Source organism: Rhincodon typus, chromosome 10, assembly GCF_021869965.1.
Source record: "Rhincodon typus isolate 14 chromosome 10, sRhiTyp1.1, whole genome shotgun sequence".
In the NCBI taxonomy this organism is placed as follows: Eukaryota; Metazoa; Chordata; class Chondrichthyes; order Orectolobiformes; family Rhincodontidae; genus Rhincodon; species Rhincodon typus.
Window position 1 is genome coordinate 25,836,141 of NC_063341.1, and position 4,951 is coordinate 25,841,091.

Genomic DNA, 4,951 nt, shown 5'->3' on the forward strand with positions numbered 1-4,951 from the left:
ACCTCTCTGAGCTTACCACTTAAAGGGTGTAAAAGGATAGTAAGGAGTTTTGATAATCCCAAAGTACATACTTACACTCAAGATGTGAACATGTAATAATTCCATTGGATAATATACTTGTGAATATGTAACAGTTTGATTAAATAATATGTTCATAAACACATACGATTTGATTGGATATCACCATGCATACTGATTTCAACTTGATTGGATAACTTAGTTATGTGTACTAATTGCAATGTAGAGCAGAATGAATACTATTCAGCAGAGATATGAGTATGTAACCTTTTTACAAGCAAACTGTTATCTGTAAAATTAGTATAAAACCATTGTTTTGTAGCAAATCAGAGAGTTAGTTGCCATTTTTGATGCATACATCTCCCATGCAATCATGAATAACTGCTTAGATAAACACACCTAAGTTTTGTTTGGACTTTAAGGGATCAAAGGGTTAAAATTTTTTCCTATGCATGTATTTACCGGTAGCTGCTGGTAATAAACCGCCCGATTCGCTTAAACGAACTCCTCCACCTCTGAGACAACAAGGTGCAGGGCTGGATGAACACAGCAGGCCAAGCAGCATCATAGGAGCAGAGAGGCTGATGTTTCGGGCCTAGACCCTTCATCAGAAAAGGGGGAGGGGAAGGGGGTTTTGAAATAAATAGGGAGAGAATGGGAGGCGGATAGAAGAGAGGAAACAAACAGGTCGAAGAGGCAGGGATGCAGCCAGTAAAGGTGAGTGTAGGTAGGTCGGTCGGTCGGTAGGTCGGTAGGAGATGGGGGTGCGGCTTGAGGTGGGAGGAAGAACAGGTTAGGGAGGCAGGGACGAGCTGGACTGGTTTTGGGATGCGGTAGGGGGAGGGGAGACTTTGAAACTTGTGAAATCCACATTGATACCATTGGGTTGAGTTGTTACTGCCTCCGAGAAGGTCGCTCTTACAAACTGGCATAGCGAGCAGGGTGTCCCGCTTGAGACCACTGTCATGGAATTGCTATGAGGGTGAGTACGTTGTATTTTACGACCTGTAGGCAGAACGAGCCCGTGTCAATTGTCTCTAAGATGTGACACCCAGTTTTAAAACAACCGAATGAACTAGAGCACGAAGGCGGTGTGAGAAGCAAATTGGATGGGACGCTGGCGGACTAGCACTAGAGCAAGCTCGAATAAGAAGTAGAATGTGCTGACGGACTAGCAGCAGAGTAACCCTAATAAAAACCTCTGATGGACAGGCAGGTCGGGTATTATTTAAAGAGAAAAAAGAAAGTGAGTAATATATTTTGTGTGATGGACTCCATGGATAGATTAATTAAGGAATTCCGACTGTAGGGATGAACAGTGAGTGCTGCCTGAGAATTATTCGGGTTTGATAAAGCACAAGTCTTTTGATTAAAAGCATTCAACGTTGACATCGTTCACACTTTTAAATTTGTTGAATAGGATCTCAGACCTCGGTTACTCGAAACAAGTAACAAAGCTCTCAAACATCCAGACTGAGTCCAAATTAGGAGCCCAGCTGGGCCACATGACGGCCAGATAAAGTGGGCGTAGAGACCACCAGCTGGAGCAAGAAAGAGATTGAGAAGCCGAGAAATTTTAATACTCAACCAAGTTAAGGGTGCAGGTTAAACAATGGCTGCTTCAGATCCTAAACCCCTTAAATTGGGGACCAGAAGGCTCCATTTTATAGACAACATATGAAGCAAACAAAAAACTTATTAATAAAATGACGAAAAATGGTTGGGACGGACGTCAATATGCCGCCGAGTAAAAGGCTTGGTGGCGGGAACAGGAAAATGACAAGGACCAAGCTCAGAAGGAACTGAAGTATATAACTTGTATGTAGATGGAGCGCGGAAGAAAGCAGAACCATGCACTGTATGGGCAGTAGATGGCTAAGGCCGGATAATAGCAAGAGAAAGGATAGATGGGGTGCATTCGGCACACGTAGCCGAGTTGACAGCCCTCACTAAGGCACTAGTGCTAGCGAAAGGGAAAAGAATAAACATTTATATGAATGGTAGATACGCATTAGGGGTAGTGCATGATTACATGACAATATGGGCGCGATGGGGATTTGTGACCTCGGCAGGCACCAACACCGCATTCAGGCCCTATAGAGGCCACTAAATTCCCTAAGCAGGCAGCAGTAATAAAAATAAAAGCTCCAAGGAGAGGGGTTAGAACCCCCTCCAGGGAATAAGGGGCTTAAGTCCCCTTTGATGGGTTAGAGGCCACAGGAAATAGGGTCCTTAGTTGAGAGGCTTTACTTCTGCAAGAGGAGAACGGGTCCCTCTTTGGTGAAGTGAAGATTAAGTTACTTCTGAGAAGTAAGTAACAGCCGGTTTGACTTTGTAAAGGAGGATGGAGTCCCCTCAGTAAAGCAGGGACTGGTAGGGTTTATAGTTCTGGAACAAAAATGGGCAATTCTTGGTTTAAACCACTTGTTCGAATTGGGGAATAACGTCTCTAGTGAAATTCTTTTTTAGGGTGGCTCAGTGGTTAGCATGGTGCCACCTCACAGCGCCAGGAACCCCGGTTCAATTCCACCCTTGGGCGACTGTTTGTGTGGAGTTTGCACACTCTCCCTGTGTCTGCGTGCGTTTCCTCTGGGTGCTCTGGTTTCCTCCCGCAGTCCAAAGATGTGCAGGCTAAGTGGATTGGCCATGCTAAATTGCCCATAGTGCTCAGGGAAGTATAGATTAGGGGGATGGGTCTGGGTGGGATGTTCTGTGAGTCAGTGTGGACTTGTTGGGTCAAAAGGCCTTTTTCCACACTGCAGGGATTCAATGATCTGATCATTAAAAGGAACTTAATTGGCATATATGGGCCTGATTTGATTAAATTTGTTGAGTGGGTAAAATGGACAAAGAACTGAAAAGCTGTTTCCACTTAATGGCATTTAATTGTGATTGCATAAAACAATTGACAAATTTTGAAAAAGAAAAAAATGAGTGAGGGAGAGAGATCAGCTTTTGGTGCTGTGTTCATTGAACTAAGTGTTAACTCTGGTCTGGTTTGAATGCATCTGTGTTAGTTGGTGGTTGAATGTTGTCTTGTGTAACTTTTATGTTTGTGTTTTCATTCCCTGGAGCTTGAGATCTGGGAATGTTTTGAATTTCCTTTGTATTTTGGGAATCCATGGTGATTTGGATGTGTGTCTGTGTCAGTATGGGGCATGTATGGTTAATGTAATATCCTTTTAAGGAACTATCAGTGATAGTTTCAAACAAAAATCTGTGATAAAATGTTGATTTTTAAGAATTGGATTGTAAAGCTTGGTAAAAATGTGTCTCTTGGAATGGAAAATTATCACATTTGGAATTTCATTTTCTAACCAGAGAGAACTTTCAAATATTGTTTTAACACATATGTGAATCTTTAATTCCAGATCATAAGATTTGCTCATGGTAAGTGTACTTTGATGTGAGAGAATCTAAGTAATAAGAAACTTGGAACTTTGGAAATTCTGATATGTTCTAAAATCTGAGAAAACTGAAATCAAAGAGCTTAAAAAAAAAAAAATACAATCTAACAAAGAAGATAGGCATTTCCTCCATTAAATACAACACTTTTTTTTTTCTGTACAGGAGGAAGAGTGACAGTCGACATAATTATGTCCAGGAGTTTTCACCCGACCCCTTAAACCACTTGAAGAGGAATGGATGGATACTTTTTGTCTTTCAGATAAGCATACAAATTTCTGAATATGCCTGCAGACGCAGTGATGGATAAGGCAGTCTCAACCTATCAAGCCATTTGTTAACAACATTTGAAGAACTACTGTGAAAGCATTCAGGAATTTAAATATATAAGAATCGTCAGTGACTTTGGGGCTGTAAACAGAATTTTGAATTTGAATGCATTCATGTAAAGACATATCAAATATCTAGAATGAACTATAAAAAAGGAAAAAAAAAAATGGGTCATCCTGTAACAAATTAGGCCCTTATAGAAGCCTCAACTCTATCTGTAGAGGCAGTAATAAAAATTAAAGCACTTCATATAACCATTCATTATCGGAAATGCACCAAACGAGAAAACAAGCACTCCTGTACTGCTAGAAAGCAGTACCCAGATTCAAGTAGGACAATGACTGAAACCATCCATACCTAAACCAACCCCCCCGATAGCCCCACTTGTGATTGAAAATATAACCTATACACTGGGTAATGGCCTAGTCTCAGATGAAACAGAAGCCCAAATGTTTTTAACCCCCCAGATAAAGAAGAATCATCTCTTGATCCAGATCAACCTGATGCTGCCCACTCCTTGCACAAAAAAACTGTTTTTGACTCTCTGCTAACAGATATTCTTCAACAAAGACTCGTAGTTTAGTTGGACCAAGAAAATAGACGAACCAAAAGAGGACTTGCTGAAATGGCAAGAGCTGGGTATGCAGCAGGAGTGATATCTGTTAACTCCCTTGATCTAGCAGCCCTCAATGAGCAATTTAACCAATTACAAGAAAAAATCTGTTACCTGCTACAAGACAACCTCAATCTTCAGCAACTCACCACAAACCTCAGTACTCGGAGCAGGAATCAGCATCCACACCATCACCCTGATCAAGCCTATGCAGCAGTCTATCAACCAGCTTAATGACCAAATTAGCGACAACACCACAGCAATCCAGAGGGCTGAGCTATGCTCCTTTATTGCGTTACTGGCCTTAGCTGATGTCCAGCTGCAACTACTGGCACTTTGCAATAATTTGGTCCCCACCTGAATAACCAATGAACATTTGGCTAATTGGACAAATACTAAGAGTGCTCAGGGTCTCAGACATCTTTCATGCTTACTGACTACAGGACAGCCGTTTAAGCTAAAAGATCATCACCTTACTTTTGCATGTTCCGTACAACATGCAAGAAACTTACAGCCTCCTGAATATCCATGACCTGGGCATTCGAAATGGAACCCTCCAAGCATCTCTCCGAAATGGAGCTCAGT

The 4,951-nt window shown here is 41.7% G+C and overlaps 1 long non-coding RNA gene across 1 annotated transcript; it reads left to right on the top strand.

The window, feature by feature from the left end:
• The first annotated feature begins 694 nt into the window (after positions 1-694).
• On the top strand, positions 695-4,350 carry LOC125484231. Its single transcript, XR_007263066.1, has 2 exons — positions 695-735; positions 3,589-4,350. It is a non-coding gene; the product is annotated as an uncharacterized LOC125484231 (long non-coding RNA).
• Positions 4,351-4,951: the final 601 nt, after the last annotated feature.